We start from the raw sequence: 25,864 nt of genomic DNA, 5'->3' as shown, positions 1-25,864 counted from the left end.
CTGACATGCTAATCTCCATCCAGCCATGCCCTATATAGGCCCTTGGGCCGGACTGGTCCTACCCTTGTCTTGACACGTCTTGAGCTCTATCTTCTTACGCTCTCCTCTCTGCCTCTACTCGTGCACTTGTGACATTTTTAGCGATGGAAATACATTGGGTTTTGATACTCCCCGATGTTGCTGAGATCGTTGTTAATAGCGTCGCTACGGGAAAGTCACTATAAGCGTCGCTAAAAGAGACACTATATGCGTCGCTATACTCGACGCTATATAGCGATGCAGTCTTTGCACCCTTGCCCTCACTTCCCATTGAGACTTTATTGTGGCAGCAATAAATGCATGGAAAGAAGGTCATTACACCTTGCTTGCACCCTAACATACACTTGAGTGTTTTCAAGTGTCCTGCCAAATGCCACTTAACTTGGAACGTTCCAAGACCTGAAACATGGAATCTCTATCCTTCTTGTTGTTGTCGAATGACGTCAATGATTGTGGTGTGATTGAAATAGCATTTTAGAGCCTCATGTGTCTCATGTGCGAGATGAAAAGATACCAACCACCAAATATTTTTCTCTAACTGAAAACCTAAACACGTGTTTCCCTTGTCATTGGCATTTAGCTCGACATCGACAGCTACCAAGGCCCTGCTCATCAACGTAATGCTTACCCTCTCAAGCCGTTGACGTTTACCAACTTGGCACTCATCAAGCTTCATAACAAATATCAACCATAAAATCTTATCATTGACTCTTGGAGCTTTAACAAGTCAACATATACATTGTTGAACTCCTTGTAGCAAAATAATTTGTTGTCTTTCTAATGGCATGTCACCCTCCACATACTGAAATCCGCTCAACGAGCTTGCAAAATCATTATTGGTGCACTTTCTGGCAACACTGACACTGTAAGGAGTTGAAGAAAACTGAAACAAACCTTTTGTCCAATCATCCAGTAGCTCAACCAACTCCTTTAGCTTGATGATATGCTGCACCAGAGCAGGTCCGAATGTTTGAGCATCGAAATCGATTCCCAGTATCATCATTCGAGCCAAGTTTCTACATATTGAATTAGAATTACACCAACCTGCAGAACATGAAGAAAATTAGAATCTTGCATCCATGTTCTTACGGAGTTTGACGGATGCGTTTCTTTTGAGCTCCACCACTTGAGGATAGCAAGGACAAGGACATTGCTTGTCTCTTGCGCTTCCGAATGTGGTAGCCCAGGGGAATGCGTGTGAGATGATCGATTCGCCGATACATATTCCGTGAAGTGTGTTGTAGTTGAACATAATTGTCTAGTTGATGCTCCTGCACTTTTCTTTTGTTGCTGTACTTTTTCATTGAAATTCCTCATCTCATCGTTCAATTGCTTTTTCTTATTATTGGATTCCTCTCTAACTTGCTATAGATCTTTCATGGGCTTCTCTTGTAATGATGAATAGGCAGCAAAGAGATGTTTACTTACTTCCCTTTCATTGACGAAAGTTGAATACAATCTCCAGTAGTAGCCAAACAGTTCGTCTCTTCCATCTCCAATAAAACACAAAAGTTTAGTGATATTACAAAAGGGTAGTGGTGCATTGGTCATTGGATCACCAGGGTAAATGTGGCCATCAACCCATAAGTTGATTGCCTTGCACCCAATGCTTCGTAGATGATCTACAGCATTTGGATTCGATGTGCAAAGTCGCACAATAGCATACTCCTGCTCCAAAACAGTGTTTAATCGATATCGTTTTGGCCTATTAGTAATGTCTTATAGTGGAGGGCGATTGAATGACATGTTTCTTAGCTAATCAAGCAAATTTGAGAGAGAATGTGTAATGGTGAGTGATGTAAGCAGGGAAAGCTTGCTATGGAGGAAAAAAGTAGAGAGTACTCACTACAACATAACACCCAGATTTCGACGCATCGTACCTTTCCACGCGTCTTTCAACGGGCATGCTTCTCGTGGATATATACATTGACAGAGGCGTCAAAATACACGTGGCAATGCCTAACGAAAGGTAAATGTTACCACACGTACTTCCACGTGTATTTCTACGCATATTTTGACGGAAAAAATTTGGGGGAAAAAAAGGAAATCCGCGTGCAGACGATCATTTTCGCCTGCGGCGCACAGATAGATTTGCTCTTGGAAACGTGCAGCATAGGTATTATGGATCTCTCCACCCCCCCCCCCCCCCCCCCACACCCCACCCCCCCCTCTCTCTCTCTCTCTCTCTCTCTCACACAAGCTACATCGTGTGTGTGTGTGTGTGTGTGTGTGTGTGTAGGAGAGAGAGAGAGAGAGAGAGAGAGAGAGAGAGAGAAATGTATGTGTAGGAAATTAAAATTAAAGAGAGAGAAAGAGAGAGAGAGAGAGAGAGAGAGAGAGAGATAAAGAGTGATATATATATAGAGAGAGAGAAAGAGATAGGGATATATATATATATATATATATATATATATATATATAGAGAGAGAGAGAGAGAGAGAGAGAGAGAGAGAGAGAGAGAGAGAGAGAGAGAGAGAGAGAGAGAGAAAGAGAGATAGAGACAGAGAGTGATATATATAGAGAGAGAAAGAGATAGGGAAATAGAGAGAGAGAGAGAGAGAGAGAGAGAGAGAGAGAGAGAGAGAGAGAGTGGAAAATAGAGAGAGAGTGAGAGAGAAAGAGAAAGAGAGATAGCGAGAGTGAGATCGAGAGAGAAAGAAAGAGAGATAGGGTACGCACAGAGAGAGAGAGAGAGAGAGAGAGAGAGAGAGAGATAGAGAGTGATATATATATATATATATAGAGAGATAAATAGAGAGAGAGAGAGAGCCAGTGATAGAGGTAGAGAAAGAGAGAGAATTAACTAGTATGGAGAGGGAGAGAGAGAGAGAGAGAGAGAGAGAGAGATAGTAGTAGATAGAGAAAGTTGGCGTGAAAGAGTTAGCTTGGCTGACCAATTGTGTGAAAAGGACATAAAATCTCTCTATCTCTCTCTCTCCCTCTAGAAGAAACTATGGAACTAAAAGAGGAAAAAGGGTTTTGCCCGCTACATGCATTGTCATGTACACTTGGGAGAGCACGTATGTGTCTACCCATATAGGATTTGACCAATAAAGACGAGATTTTGACCCGGTGGTCCTGATCTCCGTACACCTCTGGATCGAGGTGTACGGAGATCGGGCAAGGCTAGAGAATGCGAGGTAGTTTACATTGTGAGAAGTATATATATTAAAACAACATTCATAATCATTGTAGATGGCAACTTCATCAACTAACATGAAGGAAAATATTGCATGCTCGTGCACGCTCTGCAAGTATCAAATCCTGTGCAAGCGTAGGATATGTAATGAGTATGTGCAGGAGTACGGAGAGTTTGCTAGAGAAATCGTAGAGAATCTACGATACGACTCCTATGGAACGGGCATTGATTTTCGTGACATAACACCTACATCTGAGAGAGAGAGAAAAAGGATTATGCATGAAGGTCCGACCAATATAGAGCCAAGGATGGAAGCAGAAAAGGGCTTACAGACAGAAGATGACGGCATGGAGGAGATGCTGCATGCCTTCTTCCAGACAAGCAAGGAGAACGCTAACGAAGCAACACCAGAAGCTGTGCGCCTATTTTCTCAAGACATGTTGAGAAAGTTGGCACGTCAACCAATCTATGAAGGTGCCAAAATATATGTGCTTCGTACTTGTCTGACATTTTTGAATCTGCAGTCAGTGTATGGGTGGTCAGATGCAAGCGTCACTACTTTGTTTAGGTATGTAACTTACAAAAGAGATTTTTCGATTGCAACGGTGACGTGCTTGGGGAGCTTTTAAATTAATGTGGCTTAAACAGGTTGTTGCGGGAGAAACTTCTCCCAGCTGGCAATGAAATGCCCCCCTCCAGGCTAGACGCAAAGAGACTATTCACCTCAGTTGGCTTGGACTACAACAAGATTCATGCATGTCCAAATGATTGCATTCTTTTTCGCAATGAATTCGCAAATTGTCTGTCGTGTCCTAAGTGCGGAGCAATGAGCTACAAACAATATGCGGTTGGCCAGACAGTGCCACCTAAAGTGTTGAAGCATTTACCTATTATTCCGAGGATAAAAATCATGCTTCGTTGTGGTTCCATTGCAAAGTTGATGCGGTGGCATTCTACGAATAGATCCACTGATGCAATATTTAGGGTGCCCGCCATTGATTTAAAGGCTTGGAGGCACATTGAAGATACCTCGCCACATTTTAAGAGTGAACCATGCAATTTGAGTTTGGGCATGGCAATGGATGGAGTCAATCCATTTGGCTTGAGAAGCTCGTCATGGAGCACTTGGTTTGTGTGCCTTATCAATTACAACCTCCCACCATGGCTTTCCATCAAGAAGGGTCATTTGATATTAGGCTTGATTGTACCTGGTAAGTTCAAAGCAAAAAACATGGATGTTTATCTAGCACCACTAGTTGACGAGCTCCAGGAGTTATGGCATGGGATTGAGATAGCAGATGCGGTTGAACCAACAGGACAACAACATGTAAGGATCCATGGACTTCTTATGTGGACTATGCATGATTGGCCAGGATACGGTGAAGCTTCTAGTAATGGTTCTTGATTTAGAAAATTCTCGCTATTCGCAAACACTTTGCCTTGGCCTGAATCATTTTTTAATATATGCAGGGCTTACAACTTTGGGATACAATGTATGTCAAATTTGCGGGCCGTCCGATGTATGTGCGCTATTCTGTCTCGCTTCGAAAGACAATTTATTAAGGCCACCATCGTTATCTTCCAGATGGCCATCACTTGCACAAAGGTCAGCTTGGTCGTGTCGAATGTCGTCCTATGCATGTACAAGAGTGGCGTCGCCGATGGGAGCAACATGAGGGGCAACCTGTTCCAGGAATGAAACGTTTTTCCATTCTCCATACGTTGCCGTACTGGGGTGATCTACTAATTAACCATTTGCTGTATCCAATGCATATATTCAAGAATGTGGGAGAGCTCCTCTAGAAGACAATCATGGGAATGAAAGACAATCGAGCTTCACAAGATGATTTGCAGTCAGTTGGAAAGATGCCAAATCTGTGGCCTTTCACCATTGCAGCTAGCCAAACAAAGCTTCCAAGAGCGCCATGGGTATTGCTAAAAAGCGAGGAACGACTAGTCAAAAGGGTGATTTCAGAGTTCATGACGCCAACAGGATACATGCGATGTCTCAAGATAGCATTCACCCGTGACGATCAACTGTCAGGACTGAAATCGCACGACTGGCATAATTTCTTTCAACTTATTCTTCCAATTGCGATCAAGGGGTGTTTAACGAAGGAAGTGCGGTCCTGCATATACAAGATTTCAGAGCTAGTGCAGTGGATCTCTTCCAAGGAGATACGAGAGGAATCCATTGCAGTCGCAAGGGCTAACTCCATTGAGACAGTTTGCATGATTGAGAAGTATCTACCCACGAGCTGCCTAACTATCCAAATGCACTTGCTCGTCCATGTAGTAGATGAGGTTGCAGTGGCAGGTACACTCCACAGCCATTGGATATTCTTTCTAGAGCGGTTCATGAAAACACTTAAGGGTTTTGTTCGCCAAAAAGCATGTCCAGAGGGGAGCATGGAAAAAGCATGACTGGTGCAAGAGTCTCTTGTCTTGACGACCAAATTTCTATCCGTTTCTGACCCAGAAATGCCTGGACTATGGAGCGATGAGGAGGATGCAAGATTGGTGGAAGAGGAGCCGCAGGGGCAAGGGGTGCCGAAGAAAATGAACAACGCCATGAGAGAAAAGATCATGAATTTTTGTATACTAAATTCAGAGCCGATGCAAAAATGGCTTGAAAGGTACGAAGAAGAGAAAGAGACACGCAATAGGGAGCGACACGATTTCAGGCGAAGCCAAACAACTAGAGGCTTACCCTTGCCAGACTATCTCACTCCTCTACCTGAATTCCCTACAATGGCATGGTTGGACAAGGCAGTGAGAGTAGCTTGACAGATCGGAGAACCCATATCTCTAGAAGAGGAAGAGCTAGCTATTGGATGTGACTGGAGGTATCATACATACATGGCACTGTGATCACATGAAAAGCATTTTAGAACACAACAAATTGACAGCAGAAGACACATGTTTGATAGTGGGGTAATGGTTAGTTTCATGCAAAAGAGCAGGACCAGTACCAGAGACACAAATGAGAGCACTAGCAACCTTGATTATTGTGGTCTGGTGTCAGGTATCTTGAAAGTCAGCTTCAGGCAGTTTGAGATGTTTTTGTTGGATGTGAAGTGGTTCAAGGTGATTACTTCTGGTCATAATGCAACGGTACGTAGAGATGGAAACAAGCTTGTGCAGATAGATTCTACAAAGGTTTAGATAGATGCGAGCGACACGATTTCTCTCCCTGAACATTGCGAGCAAGTGGTCTTTGTACCAGACCCTCAAGAGTGACAATGGTGGTTTGCGGTTTAGATTGCTCCAAGAAATAAACAAGTATTTGAAGGGCAAGAGATCCTGGAGGAAAGTCGGCCAGACGACGCAGATACTACTGTGACATTAGATGAGATGGACAAAGTTATGGCTAAGAAAGCTGACAGGTATATGAGGGATGACGCAGACGAGGCAGATATGACACTTGTAGATGAAGATGAAATGGATGAAGACAATCTGCCAGAACGAGTTGGGGCAGAGGTATGTCTGCAATTAGAGATAGACGATGATACGGTGCAAGATCTTATCGATGATGCCTCACTAGTCGAGGCCTGTAAGTGTTTGTGTGAAGACGTTGATTTAAAATTAAGCTTAAAGTTAATTTAAACAAAGGTGTTCTGACGCTTTCTTTTACTTTCTTTGTGCAGGACTTTAGTATGGCCGACCACTATCCAGATCTCGCTTCTATGAGTGCAGATTCATTTATGGGCTTCTTCACACGGATGATGCCCAGTCGGATGGCAGATGCATCTCAATACTGGGTAGCCAGAGGCATGGGTACCACGCCTCCGGGCTTCACACTCGAGGGTCCCCGACGCCTATGGGGGGGACACCTATGGGAGGGACGCCTATGGGGGGGGGACTCCTAGCTGGTAGTACTATCACTGTCCTTGTCAGACACTATGGAATAGTCTTCATCACTAGACTCATACTCATATTTATAAAGCTCCTCCAGTCGTTTCCTTGTGTCCATATTATATAGCTTCTTGGCACCTGTCTTTCCATAGAGACTAGGAAACTTAAGCTGATATGCCATATCATTGATTGGTCTAAGAATCTTGAAGGGACCATAGTACCTTTCTGCTAACTTAGCATAGTACTTTTGGTGTCCTGTAGGATTCTTGCTCGTCGTATGCCTTAGTCAAGCCTTGGGAAATTTATGCAAGACCCAATCATTTTCTTTAAATGCTTCGTCTCTTCTGTGCTTATAAGCAACAACCTTTTTCCTTTGCTGTGAGATAGAGATAGCATCCTTAATCTTTTGGAAAGATTCTTGTAGTTCTTGGCTATACTCATCCACAGTGAAGATCTTCCCGTGTACCTTAAGTAGTAGGGGACTTTTGGATCTTCCCTCAATTACCTCAAAATGTGCTTTTTTGGTGGAGGTATGTATAATGTTATTGTCGGCATACTCCACTAATGGTAAGTACTTCTCCCATGGAGACCTTTGATCTACTTCCATTACGTAGGCTTTTAGTAGATCAAGAATTCTTAGGTTCGCTATTTCACTTTGGCCATCCGTTTGAGGGTGATAGGTCATATTAATGAGAAGTTTAACCTTGTCCCTAAATTCTCAAAGAGACCCTTCCAGAAATTAATGATCATTATAGGATCTCTATCCAAAACTATGGACATTGGCAAGCCGTGGTACTTGAATATTTTGTGTTACAAAGAGGGTTGCCATTTGATGGGCCTTAATAGTCTTCTTGACAGGTATGAAATGTGCTTGTTTAATAAACCTCTCAACTATCATCCACATTCCTATATACCCATGGATAGACTTGGGCAATCCAAAGATAAAATCCATGGATATGCTCTCCCATAGTGAATTAGGATTTGGCAAAGGTTGAAGCAACCCAGGTTGCTTCCCTCTATCAAACTTTGTCTTTTGGCATACCACACATTTTGAAAGATACTCTTGTATGTTTTCTCTCATGCCAGACCAATAGAAGTATGTTTCTATCCCTTTAAGGGTAGACTGAATCCTTCTATGCCCTGCATAAGGAAGAGCATGATATTCATACATTACTTTCTCATGTAGTGAGTTAGTAATGCATATTCTATTACCATAGAGAAGATAACCGTCTTGTAAGGTAAATGGCTCCTCTTTTTTCCCTAATGCAAGGGCTGAAATTACATTTGTAAAATCGGGATCAATAGCGTACTCATCTATCATAGAAGATAGATCATTGTGAGCTGTTATGGAGACCGCATTCACTCTCGGCCGTCTTGAGAGTGCATCGGCTACATGATTATGCTTGCCAGCAATGTGAGCAATATGAAAATGAAATTGAAAAAGGAAATTTTCCCACCTCATTTGTTTGTTGGAGAGCTTGGTCTGCATCATGAAGTACTTAAGGCTTTGGTGATCCGTTTGTAGAATGAAAGGAGTTCCCAATAAGTAGTGCTTCCATGAGTCTAAAGCATGTAGAACTACTAGTAGTTCCTTTTCATATATTCCTAGAGCTTGCTCAATAGGTTCGAGCCTTAGAATTTCGTAGGCTATGGTGTGCCATTCTTGGAGCAAAACATCTCCAAGGAAATCACCACAAGCATCACATTTGACCTCAAATGGCTTTGAGATATTCAATAGTGTAAGCATAGGTTGAGAGATAAGCTTTTCTTTAAGCTTTACGAAAGCATTGTTCTCATTGATAGACCATGTATACCTAATGTTTTTCTTTGTTAGATCATGTAATGGTCGCACAATTTGTGAGAAATTTTCTATGAAGCATCTATAGTATGCGCACATACCTATAAAGCTTCTTAGTTCATGTAGATTCCTTGGATTAGGCCATCCTTTTATTACCTCTAACTTTGATGGATCCATTTGGATGCCACCTTGAGAGATAATGTGACCTAAATACTGAATCTCTTGTAAGAAAAAATCACTTTTCTTTTGATTAATATAAAGTTTATTCTCTCACAAGACTTGAAATATTAGCTAGATATGTTGCTTGTGTTCATCTAGAGAATTAGAGTACATGATTATATCATCAAAGAAGACTCCACAATAAAGGTTTTGGTAAGGCCTGAATAGCTTCTCCATCAAGCGGTTTAATGTGGATGGTGCATTGGTCAAGCCAAAAGGCATGACAATGTATTTGTAAAGACCAGACGTAGTGCAAAATGCGGTCTTTACAATGTCTTGATTAACTATCCTTATTTGATGGTATCCACTTTTTAGGTCAATCCTACTGAGGTAGGTCGACCCTTGTAGTTTATCAAATAGGGCTTCTACCCGTGGAATGGGAAACCTATTCTTGATAGTGATCCTATTTAGTGCTCTATAGTCAACACACATACGATATGTTCCATACTTCTTTGCAAGCACTAGTAACACGAGTGAACAAAATGGAGATGAGCTAGGCCCTACCATGCCCTTCTCAACTCATGCACTTACCACACAATCTCCTCTTGTTGAGCTTGGGAAACTCTATAAGGAGGTTTATTAGGCGGTGAACTTCTTGGAGTAAGTTCAATTGCATGGTCATCATTGCCTCGTTTAGGAGGTAGTTCACAAGGGATGTCAATAAAAACATCTTGAAATCCCTTGAGAAAATTGGATAACTCTAATTCCTTGCGATTGTTTATATTTTCTGTTGCTAAAGCATAAGGTTGATTTTGAGAATCTTTAACAAAAATCATGTACACAGAAATAGAGCTCTTTATTGACTTATTGAAAGCTTGCGTATGTAAAATGGGTATGGTGTTACCCAAATACTAAGAATCTATGTACATATCTTTTTCCCTGAACCTAAAGTAGATTTTCCTTTCAGGGAATTTAGCATTGGCAGCCATGCGATCAAACCATGGTGCCCCTAAGACCACATCCTCGTGCTTGAGAGGAGAGATAAAGAAGTACTCCTTGTACACATAGCTTTGGACATGGAGCCTCAATTTACCAATTAAGGGAGTGATTGAGGTTTCTTGCCCCTTGAAAGAACCATCAGCGGGTAGGACATCTCCCATTTCATATGCTCTGATGCCTAGCTTGGTGGCCAACTCTGTGGCTATGAAATTGTGAGTAGAACCAGGGTGAAGAAAAATAAAAGAATCATGTTCTCTTACCTTTCCCCAAGCATAGCATAGAGGAGGTCCTTTGTGGTGAGTATCCTCTTCTTGGATTTCAACCAAGGTAGCTCTAGGAGGCTCATTTTGTGTATTCTTGTATAGACAAGCATGATAGGCATGCCCTTGCTCCCCGCAAACTTGAAATAGCGGTTATCTTTATGATAACGCTCAAGATCTTCAGGAGAGAGTTTATTTTTGCCTTTATAAACTCTCTTCTCCTTAGATTTGTTGTTGTTGGTGTTGCCTTTAGGAGACTAGGCTCATTGTTACGGTCCTTGTTCTCCATGGGCTTAAGATTTCTCTTAGCCCCTTGTTGGAAATTTATTCATGAAGCCACCATGATAAGGTCTATGCCCGCGGATATGGTGCGTGGCCTTTGGGAAGTAACATACTCCACCATATCTTCAGTTAGACCCGCACAAAATCATTGTTTTTGTTCTCCAGCATCCATCTTTGTGAAGAGAGTGGCTTTGAGATGTAAGGCCCAAAACTTGCCACTACATAAAAATAGATTCGTGGGGGGAGAGCTTTAAGCTTCACCATTCGGTGAGTCCTTTTTCTTTGGCATCGGTAGCCAAAACCTGCTTCATAATGGAAGCTCTTAAAGCTTTCCATGTTCGTGGAGCTTCACCGTTTGCCCATAGGCTAGACCACCATTTCCTAGCGGACTTTTGAAAATGCATAGCTTCATGGCGTATCTTAGAGGAATCCATGAAGCCCTCATCTCCAAACGCCGCATTGAATTGTTGAATGAAGGCCATGACTTTGTCCGTAGCACCAAAGTGCCATCATAGGTAAGGAAAGAGATTTCGTTTCCTCCCTCTTTCAACTTTTTGAGTTTGGACAACCACTTCCACGCGGCATAGGATTTCCTATGGACTCTTCTTTTTGGTGATTCCAAAGTTGCACCATCACTTTCTTCAGAAGAGAAATAATTTGAGGAGGATGGAGAAGAGGGTAACCTCTTTCTCGCCTTTTTCTTCCCTTGTTCCTCCTTGTCCACTCCATCATTTTCTTCATAAGAGGAAGAGGATGAAGAAGATGGAGAAGAGGGTGACCTCTTCCTTGCCTTTTTCTTCTCTTGTTTTCTTCATCCCTCTTTGAACTATGGTGTGAAGAAGTGTGTGATGGTCTTCTCTGCTGGAGAGCGTTTTGCCCACCATCTCCGCCGAGGTGGTAGGAGACTCACTTCTTTATCGTTCCTTTGGTGGGGGCTCTCCCATTGAAAGTTGAGTTCTAATTTGGGAAGGATATGCATCGTTAAGTAGTAGATTTTTGAGCTCTTCGTACGGATCCTCTTCTTCTTCCCTTATTGGAGAGAGGCCTCTTTTGGAAGTCTCACAAGGAGGCTTCCTAGGTACTCTCTCTTCTTGGTGGGGAGTTTGGAGAATCCCATGAGCACGTAGCTGCCGTTGCACTTCACTTTGGAGGGATGGATTGCCATGGCTTGTTGAAGCCTAGTAACAAGGTAGTTAACAAGCATATGGGCATCAATAGTAGCTTGTTCATTAGCAAAATCAAAGCTATCAACATTAATTTCACTCTCTTTATTATTGTCATCCATTCTAGCAACTTTTAGGTGTAAATTTCTAAGTGTACTTTGGAACTTCGAGCCGTAGTTGCTACTCCTCTTAACCCCTTTAGAAAATCACTCAAGCTCCTGTACCCATTGCTTGAATATCATTAATTGCAAGGAATAGAAGAGAGGGTCTCTCAACACTGAAATAGGACCGGCTCCTGTCAAGCTTCTAATAGCTCAATAGTGGTTAAGCCGTAGGCAAGCCCCGTAGGACTCCACTATTAAGACCATAGATCTTGGCGGTCATGCCATGTTATCTACAGGAAGCAGGCGCACCCCAAGGCTGAAAATCCGTATTCTACTTACTCAATTGCAATTAATAATACCAACCATCCATAGTTAGGTTAAGGAACTCTCTTCTTGATCAATAAAGGAGAAACCTTGTGCTCTGATACCAATGTAATATTTTAATGGTCTAGTAACTTGTGTGTAGTGGAAAATAGCATTGACATAGTGAGCATTTCATTAGAATAGATTCCTAATGAGCATAGCAAGAGTGCTTGGATAGAGAGAGAAACAAAATCATAACACCTAGGTAGATAGGCATGAACAATACTTCAAAAAAGAGAGAAATTATGCTATTCACAATAGTTGAGGACAAAATTTATAGGCATTTATGTTTGTTCCCTTTTCCAGAGACCAATTACTGGGTACTCTTGCAGTACATTGAGTGATTGTGTTAGATTTTCCATGTATGATTCACACTATTATTGAAGAATCACATGAATTGTGCCATTGAAGGACTACCTTGACCAGTGTTATCCCCTCTGTCCCATGTACGAAGCCCTAGAAGGATGGTGCAACTGCACTTGCACCTATGTTCTTTATGTTTTTCCTGCATTTACCAACTCTAGATCCCAACCACCCCTAACGTTGAACCCTACTACCCTTTGGTACACGATGGATTGCCCACATTGTCTTATGAATATCCATCTCCTCAACCATCATACCAACCTCGTGTTCTTCAACCTCATGAATTGCCACTGTAAATGATGTTTGTGGTCCTTAACGATTGTGAGGAACCTTTTTTGTAATATATTTAGGTCGATGCGATGCATTCTCTTCCTCACAAATTACTGCCCCATCTTTTTTGTACCTTCTGGCTATTGTAATATTATCTCCCTCCATTGTTGTTCTTTGATACAGGGGTCTACCTCCCAACCCATGTTCAATCTCTTTAGCTATAGCTACTGGACCCAGGGATCTACCCTGTTGTGCGTGACGACCAAGTTTTTTGGTCAAAGGTCTTGCTCCATGGTATCTACCCTTGACAAAAGGAAGCATCTTCGCACTTTTCAACAAAGCGTTTGACAGATAAAAAATGCATGCATTGTACAAGCTCAATATTTCTTTGTTTCCCTCGCCAGCAAGCCAACTTGCGTGCTTTGTTTCTGCAAGGTTTGTAGTTGGAATGTATGGATGACATAAATCATCCACTTCCTACAACATAAAGGAATCTTGTAAATACATTGAAGCAAATAAATATACATGCCACTCAGACATGACCCCGCATAGTTTTACCCCAATAAAGTTCTTTCTCAAAGGAGGGTAACGCACATGCCACCAACTAAGCTCACAATCTGTCTGCGAAAAGTTACTGTCGGATACTTTTCCAGTTGCTCACCAATCTTGAATAGTCCTGTACATGCTAGTTGCCTCCTCCTCGCTCCTTGCACATCACCATAGTTCACACATACAATTGTGCTCATCCTAAAAAGGCACGTACTACATGGTGTGAATGTGCAAGCTTTTTCTCCCAATGAAACAAGAAAAAGCATTATAATGAAAGGCATATTGGCAAGTGTGATATACGTGAAACAAGACACAAATTTACTAACGCATATATCATGTGACTGTGCATTAATTCTCTCACAGTTCTTTCTCTTAAAGCACCTCTCTTAGGATCCCCCCTTCCCTTCCCTTCTCCTTGATAGAGCTATGAGGTCTCTGGTGGAATGTTCCTATGATGTTAAAACATCTCTTCCTCTTTCTCTTCCTCTCTTCTGCCTCTCTCTCTCTCTCTCTCTCTCTCTCTCTCTCTCTCTCTCTCTCTCTCTCTCTCTCTCTCTCTGAGAATCATTGCTTAATCAACAATCGATTGGTAAACACAAGTAGCTACTAAAGCCTACAAGCTTTTACTATACATTTCTTTAAGGTTATTTCTTCATCAATAACACAACATTGTGGGCAACAATGCTACGATTCTCTCCCAAGCTATCAACCTTTTCATGGGTTTTGGCCTTAACTATTAAAGGATCTATGCCAAGTAGCTCACAAAGATTTGACTTTATGGCCTCCTTATGGGGACTCAACTTTGGCCTTCGTAATATGAGGGTGGCATCCAAATTGCCCACAGTATATCTCACTTCCTGCATCATTTGAACAACTGTTTTCACAAAGATTGAAGATGTGGCTCCTTTCCATTTTGAATCATTTTTCGATTCAAACATATTAATTTTATAAATTTTAACACCACAACATGAGCATATTCTCCAATCATGACTCACCAACATCGACCAATAAATAATCTAGGTTCCTCTTGAGAAAATCTCTAGTAAGAATGTGTGATCTTTGCTAATAAAAATCATTCATGTTAATGCTCAATAAATAATCTAGGATCCTCTTGAGAAAATCTATAGTAAGAATGTGTGATCTTTGCTAATAAAATTCATTCATGTTATTGCTCATGAATGGTGGTAGTAGCAAGAGGCATATGGTTTATGCGTCTCCCAAATATTAGAACTACATAAATGAGTGCCAATTCATGGTCTTTGGTGATTTTTCACCGTTCTTCATTCTCAATGCTTCCATGACAATGTCATTGAGAATACTCTACACCTGCTTCACCATGATTCCCACCAACCCGTGCAAAGGGGGGGGGGGGGGGGGGGGGAGGGGTGGTGTTGATGGCCAACTTTATCTCTTGTCTGAACAACACCATACTAGCATCAAGCTTCTCATTTGGAAGCAATGTGATCTTCCAAAATCCATTGAACCTCCTCATCATACCTGGATTTTCTAGGCAAAAAGAGGAGGTATAAGAAAGGGGGTCGTGCTTGAAGCACAAAGGGATGGTGTAGACTCCCGACTAGAAGATAAACCTCCAGTGAGAATGTTGGGTGATGATGCACCCATCATCCTAGTCATGGTTGATTATATCCACCATATGAAACAATTGGAATACTCAAGTTCCATATAGCTGGCTAGGTTTATCTAAGCATTGCCCTCATGATGATACCCAATCCATCTTGAAAACAACAACAAAATGCTATGTGGTACCGAGTGGTTGAAGATTAGTGGCAATAGATGTAGAATGCAAGCGCTGATCTCTTTCTCTTTTTTTCTCCAAAAATAATCTTTAGACAACCCGCACTAGCGTTGTGAGTGGGATGAAAACACACATAACGCCTCTATAATGACTTCACACACACTCTTGGGTTGATACACACACACACACACACACTATGGGGCACCACTTGGCTTACACAACCCACCTGGCCGAGACAGGAAACACACCGATGGAGTGAGAGGAGAGAGACTACCCATTTACCGACTCCAGAGAGAGAGAGAGAGAGAGAGAGAGAGAGAGAGAGAGAGAGAGAGAGAGAGAGAGAGAGAGAGAGAGAGAGAGAGAGAGAGAGAGAGAGACACCCAAAAAACCCAGCTCAAAAGAGGATATTTTTTTATGATTAGATACAATTGATCTTGGGCCAATACCAATGGGGCAAATAGCTCACACAATATGGGTAAAATGTGCCAGATACAATCACAAATTGGGGTAGAAGCTTCGCTCATAGGAGAAACTTACACAGCCAATATAGTAGAAAACCAGTGAGTAATTTGACAACGTGGAAAGTACCATCGCATCCGGAACGGCCCAAAACCCCAGTCTACAATGTCAAAGTGCTCAAATCTGACCTCGGATGAGGAGTTTATGGCCAAAACAGGCTCCAAAAATAACAAAAACACAGTTGCGGCCGTTCCTCTTCTTCTCTCCACGTTTTCTCTGGTCTTCTCTCAGATTTTTCAGTTCCCACACTTATATTTATTAGTTGCGCACCCTTGGACTTTTAGTTGACCTCAAACGGACCCCGAACAGGCCAAAAACTGACCTCGCAGTGCATAGTTGTCACCCTGCTGCATCCATCCGTACACCTGGCACTCAACTTTTTCAATAATGCATCCCACAACCATGTGAAGCGGCCCCCAGATACAGTTCTCATGATAACCTTTTTGCATAATTATCTTAAGAAAACACCCACGTTGTGTCCGTACGCATTCACGTGCAAATATTGACCCCATTCGACCTCCTGACGCCACTAGATGCCATCTGACGCACCTGCTCACCTCATGTCATCAGCCTGTGGATAGCTTCCTTGAGAAGTTTTACGAGCTAGAAACTCCTTATTATTATAGAAAAAACACACTGGTACTGGTGATAGTGAAAATCGATGCACTATGTACATGTTGTCCTACTTGTACACATGTGGGCCCCACTCAACCACCTGGCTCGGGAAAATGGGCAATCCTTTATGCATGGATATGTACATATATGCAATCTCTTGCTCCAAAGAACTCCTGACATAATTTGCCCATCCCCGAGCCTGCTAGATCATTCATGATCAGCAGCAGTAGCAAAAAGAGATATGAGACTCGTCACGTCACAGGTCTCCTCATCCTTCACATACATTGCTTTCTCCACAGGCAACTCATCTTGCTCCACCATCATTAACCTATCATGATACAATTTAAGACACAATCCATTTATCCTTGACTTATGCAGAATCCCATCCAGGTTAGCCAACTGATATGTACCATTCGAAAAACACTCAACTATCTTGAAAGGGCCTTCCCACTTAATCTGAAACTTCTTTTGGACGGTGTTGTCCAACTTACTATTGTAGCACAAAACCAAGTCATGATTCTTGATACCCTTACTTTTGAACTTTTCATTTATCTTTCCAAAGCCTTCTCCTACATCTGTCCATAATGTTCCAATGCACTCATCCTATCCACGTGAACCTCTTGTAACTGCAAGAGCCTTTCTTTCAATGCATCACTAGGTGGCCCTAGAAACTTCTCTAGCATCTTTATTGCAGGTAACTCTACCTCCACAGGCAATAGTGCTTCCTTTCCATATACCAAATGAAATGAAGTAAACCCTGTACCTGTCTTCACCGAAGTACGGTAAGCCCATAATGCACTAGGCAATTCCAAATCCCAATTCTTTCCTTGGTGCTCTGTCACTTTCAAAATAATTTGTACCAATTCACCATTGAATCTTTCATGTAAGCCATTACACTGCGGATAATAAGGATTGGTATGCTGGTTCCTAATCTTCATCTTTGCGCATAAAAAGTCTAGCAGTTGAGCTCTAAATCCTGGCCCCTTGTATGAAGGTAGCTCCAATGGCACCCCAAACTTGCAACATATTTCATCATACACAAATTTTGCCACATCCTTTGCAGTGATCTGTTTTATTGCTATAGCCTCTGCCCATCTAGAGAGATAGTCCACTGCAGTCAAAATATAGGTTTTGCCCTTGCTTGTGTGATAGGTAACAGGCCTATTGCATCAATTCCCCACTTTTCAAACACATCAAACGCCAAAATGGTTTTTCATAGCTCTGGCTTCAACACTCTCTTCCCAAATGCTTGACACCTATTGCAATACCTACACCAATGGTGAACATCCTTGTGCAAACTAGGCCATACATACCCTTCTTGCAAGATCTTATGCAAGGTGATCTTTAGAGAAAAATGGCCGCCACATGCGCCTTCGTGATTCTTTTCCAACACTCTGTAAAGCTCCTCCCGCCAAGGTACACGTCTCAACACAAGATTAGCCCCTTTCATGTACAAGACATCACCAATCAATTTGTACCTGTATGCTCTATGCACAAAGACATACTTCTTAAACTTTTGAATATCCTTCGGAATGATTCTTGTTATCAAAAAATCCTCTTCTTGAGCCAAACTTTCCCGGCCATGATAAAGAGGTAAATTGGTCCTCAACACAAATAGCTCCCCAATCATGCTTTGAGCTACTTCATGTGACTCTCCATTTAGAGAACGTTCAATGTGTCTGATGCTCCATGCTTCAAAATTTTTTAACAAGCCTTTAATTCTGAAGCACATTTCCTTTAATGAGGTGTTCTTGATCTTCCACACACCCAGCACTTGCTTCACAACTAACAAGGCATCACCTTTTATGCTCAACCTTATAATTCCATGCTTCAAACAAATGTGTAATCCAGCTTCCAACGTAGCATATTCAGCTTCATCATTACTATGCGCATCCAATTTGAACCCTCTCTTGCATACTAGCTTCCCCTCTGGATCATAAAGTTCTATACCCCCTAAAGCTGCATCATGGCTCTTTCTGTATGAGCCATCAAAGAACAAACCATGTGCATTTTTTATCTGTGGCACTTCTTCAACTACCTTTCTCACTGCCTCTTCCTTAACAAGAAGGGGATTCTCCTTGTAAGTCAACAAATCAGCTAGGGTAGGTCGTGTACTGTCTTCCACTAAAAAAGAGAACTCAAACTCTTGCAGCTCAATTACCCATTTCTTCACCACATTTGACATGTTAGTGCCATTAACTAATTGTGGAAAAAAGGCGTAACTCGTCAAGAAAACAAAAGGTCATGGTAGCAAGTAATGACGAAATCATCGACAAGCAAATATTACACTGGCCATCACTAGCTCTACTTGCGATAATTTTCTCTCTGCTATCAGCTTCACTCGGCTTTCACTAGACACTGGCCTCATATAATGGCTGCCCTTCCCCTTTTGCAATAGCATTGCTCCAATGGCATCATACCCTACTGATGGATTTACATAAAAGGCTTTCTCCCAATTAGGAGCCTGCATGGTTGACAACCGCCCTAACACCTCTTTCACCTCTTGAAACACTTCTTCACACTTGTTATCCCATTGTAATGGGTCATGCTTTTCCACTTGTTGTAATGGATAAAGGAGCTGTGAACACAATGGAATAAACCGCGCCATGTACTTCACTTTGTGTATAAAGGTTGCCAATTTCTTTGTACTCATAGGTGATGGAAGAAGAATAATAGACTTAACCTTGTCTGGATCATCCTGAATGCCATTTTCTGACACCATATGGCCCAATAATTTCACCCTTGGCTGTGCTAAATGACATTTCTTTGGATTTAGTTGTCCTCCACATTCATCATATCAAGCCAATACCATATGCAGATTCTCATGGTGTTGAGCCCTACTGTTGCAGACACAGAAGTCATCCATAAAAGCTTTAACACAACTACCAATGAATGGTGCCAATACCCAATTTGCTCTCTCTAGATAGAAGGAAGGTCCATTTGACAACCCAAATGGCAATACCGTGTAGCAATAGCAGCCCCATGGCTTAATGAAAGTTGTCTTTGTTCGGTCTTTAAGAGCAATCTTCAATTGAAAATAGCCTGAACAACCATCACACACACTGTACCTCTCATAACTTGCCACCAGTGAATCCAAGATCTTATCGATGAACGGAAGAGGATATGGGTTCTTCTTAGTGGTTGCATTTAAGGGTTTAAAATCTACACAAATCCTCCACTTCCCATCCTTCTTTGGACTAACTACTACTGGACTCACCCATTCTATGGTCTCCACTGGGACTATGAACCCTGCCTTCAATAACTTGTCCACCTCTTCTCATAAGGCTTTCATTTGCTCTTGACCCGTCCTTCTTAGCCTTTGCCGCACTGTCTTAGCACCTTCTTTCAACTCTATATGCATCTCTTCTCCTTTGAATCCTCTGATCTCTTCATATGAAGTAATGAACAAATCAGGAAAACTAGCCAGCATGTGCAAATATATCTCCTTTTCCATAGTTGAGCTAGAGGTCTCCACTGATCATTTGTGTCATCAATTCTTGCTTCTTTGACAATTCAACCTTGGTTTGCATCAACCCTTCAAGCACTTCATGTAACATTTAATGGCCTAATAACTTGTGTGTAGCGGAAATGAGCATGAACATAGTGGGCATTTGATTAGAATAGATTCCTAATGAGAATTACAAGAGTGCTTGGGTGAAGAGAGCAACAAAAAGCATAACACCTAGTTAGATAGCATCAACAATACTTTCAAAAGAGAGAGAAATTAAGCTAATGACAATAGCTGAGGACCGGATTTTCATGGAGCCGGTCCCCCCTCCGTCCCCTCTCCAAAGGGCTTTGTATTATGGTTTCTCCCATCAAGAGAGACATTGTACAATACTATTCTTTGTGTTCCTTCAAGACTAGCTAGTGCAATGAAGATGAAAGCTTCATGCACGAAGCAAACACTTAGAAAAACACAACTTGAATTATCCCCGTTCTCAGACCCAAGACCTCACACACCTTCGAAGATGGTGAGAGCTAGCAGGGTATGAGAGTAGATTGAGAGGAAGAAGGAGTATCTTACGAGAAATATGTACATCTCCTCACATAATCACTCATATTAGCATAGCTTAGCTTAGTAATTAGCTTGGTAGAGGAGATGAACATGCATTGAAGCTTGGCTCTTGGTTGGATTTGCATCCAAATGCCAAGAGTGTGTTGATGTAGGCTTCTATCTCACAAGCTTGGAGTAGGTGATGAGCTCTCCATTAAAGCTTGGGAAGAGATAGTCTTCTCTTTCTTCACACATGAGATTGTGTGAGTGTGTGTGTGATAATCCTTGCAAAAATCAGCCCCCTCTCTCTCTTGGGCGAGCCCTCTTGCTATTTGCTTTTGCTTAACCCTCATTGGCTCTCCCCAAATCAAGCCAATGACTATTAAGCAGCATAAGTGATAGCCTTCTGACATGTGTCCCCCTTTCCCCTTTTGTGAGAGCTCTAGGTAATTAAATAATTAAACTAAACTCTCATTGGACCCCTTTGCCTCCTGGCCAATAGGAATCAGGCAAGCCATTGGGCTCCTGAATGCTCATTGGACCCCTTGTGAGACTGCCCAATAGTCTTCTAGGAGACTTAATTCTCATTGGTTTCTTTTATTAAATGTTTTTAAATTAATTAAACTGGATTTACTCTAGCTTAATTCTCATTGGTCCACTTCAAGGGTCATCCAATAGAAACTGGGCACACCTTGTGGGCATCTGGCCTAGGGAGCTGACATGTGTCCCTCATTCCCTTTGTGTAAAGGGAGCCTCTGTGTGTGTGTGTGTGTGTGTGTGGCTTTCTCTCTCATCCCCTAGAAGAAGGGCTCGCCCCCTCCCATGTAGGGATATGTGTTGACTTTGGAGAGCACACAAAGCATCCAATTCCCCCTAAGCTTTAACCCTTTGGACACAACCTTTGAATTTTGGAACCTTAGCATTTTGGAAGTCTTAATGGGCTGAACCTTAGGGTCTTTTTAGCCCATCTTTGCACATGGCTCTTTTGTAGATGGCCCCCCCTTTGGATCCCTATTTTACCTCCTTTGGATCCCTACTGTGGCCGGTCTTCTAGCTTAACCAATATTCTAGCCTTTTCTCCCCTGGCACTTCCCCACATTAAATGATCCGTTTAATATGAGAAAATCATTGAGGAGAATTAGATATTGATTATTATGACATTACCTCTCTCTTGAAATCATAGTTTTCCTCGACTATGGTGTAGAGAAGATAAAGCATATTCATGAGTCCTTTTCTTAGCGGGTAGAGGATCCCTATGTTACCCTACGACATCATTTCACAATGGATGACTAGTCCATTTGGCGCTTGAGAGCCTTAGGCTGCCGCAAGCATGTCTACACATTAGTGCTATCAGTCTTCCATAATAGAGTGACAAGCTCTACTTGGTGTTTGGGAGACATCGTCTCCACAAACTTGATCTGAGCACGCATACTACTTCATTTTTGTGCACAATAAAGAAAAAGAGAGTCTTATAAGACAAAAACTTTGTTCATTTTTAACATTTTGTACATTTGCTTACTCTTGGGAAGCATTGTAAGCATTGACAAGGTTTAGGTTATCCTTTAATTGTATGCCTTGCATCCATCTAGGATCTTCAAAAGGATAATTCTTAAACTTAATAAGATATCGTCGGATAGTCTTACCTCCTCTTAGTACCTTGTCTTCATGTCGGAGAATGGACTCGAGCTGCAGCACCTCCTCTTGGTCCTCGATCTCCGGCGGGTCTTCAATAGTTGGTTCTTGAGGTGGATCTCCTTTGTAAGGTTATAATAGGCTCACATGGAAAGCATTGTGTATGAGCCAATGATTGGGCAACTTGAGTTGATAGGCCATCTCATTGATTGGCCTAAGAATCTGAAAGGGACCATAGTACCTTTTTGCTAGTTTAGCATAGTACTTTTGGTGGCCCGTAGGATTCTTGCCCATCGTGTGCCTTAATCGAGCCTTGGGAAGCTTTAATAAGACCCAATCGTTTTCTTTAAAGGCTTGGGATCTTCTGTGCTTGTCAGCAGCAGCCTTTTGCCTTTGCTGTGAGATAGAGATAGCATCCTTAATCTTTTGGAAAGATTCTTGTAGGTCTCGGCTATACTCATATGCAGCGAAGATCTTCCCATGTACCTTAAGTAGCAAGGTACTTTTTGATCTTCCCTCAATTACCTCGAAAGGTGCTTTTCCCGTGGAAGTATGTACAGTGTTATTGTAAGCATACTCCACTAAGGATAAGTACTTCTCCCATTGGGATCTTTGATCTACTTCCGTGACATAGGCTTTTAGTAGATCGAGAATGGTTAGGTTAGCTATTTCACTTTGGCCATCCGTTTGTGGATGATAGGCCCAAGAGAAGTTTAGCCTTGTCCCTAAATTCTCAAAGAGACCCTTCCAGAAATACTGGTCATTCTAGGATCTCTATCCGACACTATGGAATTTGGCAAGCCATGGTACTTGAAAATTTGTGAAATAAAGAGGGTTGCCATTTGATGGGCTTTGATAGTCTTTTTGAGAGGTATAAAATGAGCTTGTTTAATGAACCTGTCTACTATCGTCCATATTCCCGTATTCCCATGGATAGACTTAGGCAATCCAAAAATAAAATCCATGGATATGCTCTCCCATGGTGAATTAGGGATTGGCAAGGGTTGAAGCAATCCAAGTTGCTTCCCTCTATCAAATTTTGTCTTTTGGCATACCACACATTTATAAACATACTCTTGTATGTTCACTTTCATGGTAGGCCAATAGAAATATGTTTCAATTCCCTTTAAGGTAGACTGAATCCCTCTATGCCCCGCATAAGGTGGAGCATGAGATTCATACATTACTTTCTCACGTAGTGAATTAGTAACGCATAGTCTATTGCCATAGAGAAGATAACCATCTTGTAAGGTAAATGGTTCTTCTTTCTTCCCTAATGCAAGGGCTGAAATCACACCTCTTTCACCTCTTGAAACACTTCTTCACACTTGTTATCCCATTGTAATGGGTCATGATTTTCCACGTTGTAATGCATAAAGGAGCTGTGAACACAATGGAATAAACCAAGCCATGTACTTCAGTTTGTGTATAAAGGTTTCCAATTTCCTTGTACTCATAGGTGATGGAAGAAGAATAATAGACTTAACCTTGTCTGGATCATCCTCAATGCCATTTTCTGACACCATATGGCCCAATAATTTCACCCTTGGCTGTGATAAATGAAATTTCTTTGGATTTAGTTGTCCTCCACATTCATCATATCGAGCCAATACCATCTGAAGCTTCTCATGGTGTTGAGCCCTACTGCTGCAGACACATAAGTCATCCATAAAAGCTTTAACACAACTACCAATGAATGGTGTCAATACCCAATTTGCTCTCTCTTGATAGAAGGAAGGTCCATTTGACAACCCAAATGGCAATACCGTGTAGCAATAGCAGCCCCATGGCTTAATGAAAGTTGTCTTTGTTCGGTCTTTAAGAGCAATCTTCAATTGAAAATAGCCTGAACAACCATCACACACACTGTACCTCTCATAACTTGCCACCAGTGAATCCAAGATCTTATCGATGAACGGAAGAGGATATGGGTTCTTCTTAGTGGTTGCATTTAAGGGTTTAAAATCTACACAAATCCTCCACTTCCCATCCTTCTTTGGACTGACTACTACTGGACTCACCCATTCTGTGGTCTCCACTGGGACTATGAACCCTGCCTTCAATAACTTGTCCACCTCTTCTCGTAAGGCTTTCATTTTCTCTTGACCCATCCTTCTTAGCCTTTGCCGCACTGGCTTAGTATCTTCTTTCAGCTCTATATGCATCTCTTCTCCTTTGAATCCTTTGATCTCTTCATATGAAGTAATGAGCAAATCAAGAAAACTAGCCAGCATGTGCAAATATATCTCCTTTTCCATAGCTGAGAGGTCTCCAATGATCATTTGTGTCATCAATTCGTGCTTCTTTGACAATTCAACCTTGGTTTGCATCAACCCTTCAAGCACTTCATAAGGCCCTTCACTTTCATCTTCAATCTCATTTGCAAATGCGACTAAACCAGACTCATGGGTTTCTTTGTCCATCAAAAGAAATGCAACAACAGCATCCTCATCACTGCTAGTAGTACTATCACTGTCCTTGTCAGACACTATGGAATAGTGTCAGACACTATGGAATAGTCTTCATCACTAGACTCATCCTCATCTTCATAAAGCTCCTCCAATCGTTTCCTTGTGTCCATATTATATAGCTTCTTGGCACCTGTCTTTCCATAGAGGCTAATCGTAGCAAGTAACCAATCTTGAACAGCTCCCACTGCACATAACCATGGTGTACCCAGTATAAAAGGATATGCTCCCAACCCCGCTGGAATCACATGAAAATCAACCACTACCTTTGCATCATATGCCTCCACCTCTAAGCTCTTTACAACACCCAAACATTTTACTTTTTGATGCTTTGTCAATCTGATCCAGAAGCCTGACACCCCACTCACTGTAAGACCCATCTTCTCAACGCATGAGTGTGTTATGACACATATTTGGGCTCCACCATCCACATAACCTTGTCCCAGATTTTTTCTTTTGTGCCACACATCTACTATTGGACAAATGTCTGGTAGCTCATCCATCCTCAATACCTTCACTGAACCTCTCTCTAGCTCTTTCTCCATTGGGTTAACCATCCTCTTCCACTGTCGCTTTAGCTTAGGCACCATCTCTATAAGTTGCCCAAAAGTAACATCAGCTTTCCTGCTTATCAAATCCTCCTTCAAGTCATAACTTAATTGCCCATCCCCTAGTTGAAAATCTCAAACATGAAACTTGCGACCGGCCCTCCTTTTCCTCTTGGCGTTGACATCCTCGCCTTCATGGCTCTTTCCCTTCTTCTTACTAGGACCTGGGGCACTTCTTCTTTCCTTGTCCTCTGTGGTCCTCTTCCCAATAGGCATCACTAATGTATCCTCTAGCTTTGATGCCTTCTCCAAGGTGACTACACTTATCACTTTTTTCTTCCCCTTTTCCTCCTAGGTTAATCCACTGGTTTCTTCTTCTCTCTTGATATTGATGCCATAATCATTTGACCTAGTTAGCACTTGTCTTGGGAATGGATACATGTCTCCCCCCATCCTTGGTGGCTTATCACATTGTGGGCTGATGTGCCCCAACTCTCCACAATTATAACATGTGGGCGTCTGCCTCCAGAACCTACCATTGCTTTGTGTAACACCATTCCTAGGTCTTTCTTTACCTCCTGACTGATTTGCAAACCTCCCTCTACCTCAATTATTTCACTACAAGAGGTTGTGTGCTCTTGTGATGCTGTTAGCGACGGAAATACACTGGGTATTTCTAACCCCCGGCGTCGCTAAAACCGTCGCTAAGAGCGTCGCTACGAGAGCGTCGCTATATGCGTCGCTATATAGCGACACTCATAGCGACGCTACAGAGCCATAAATAGCGACGCTTATAGCGACGCCCGAGAGAATTTTTTTTTGGTGGCAGGGCATTGAATGCCCTGCCACCCATCAACCATATTGTACTTGATTCACTTTTTAAAAAAAGTGCAAAGGTAGATAATAGACCCAAAATAGTCACCCACAAGATGCATTGTTTGCAAAATTGACAATTGTACACATCATAGGCAAAATGAATTGAT

This window comes from Adiantum capillus-veneris, chromosome 15 (genome assembly GCF_014529385.1).
Source record: "Adiantum capillus-veneris isolate H3 chromosome 15, ASM1452938v2, whole genome shotgun sequence".
Taxonomy (NCBI): domain Eukaryota; kingdom Viridiplantae; phylum Streptophyta; class Polypodiopsida; order Polypodiales; family Pteridaceae; genus Adiantum; species Adiantum capillus-veneris.
Note: the sequence above shows the minus strand (reverse complement) of the source record.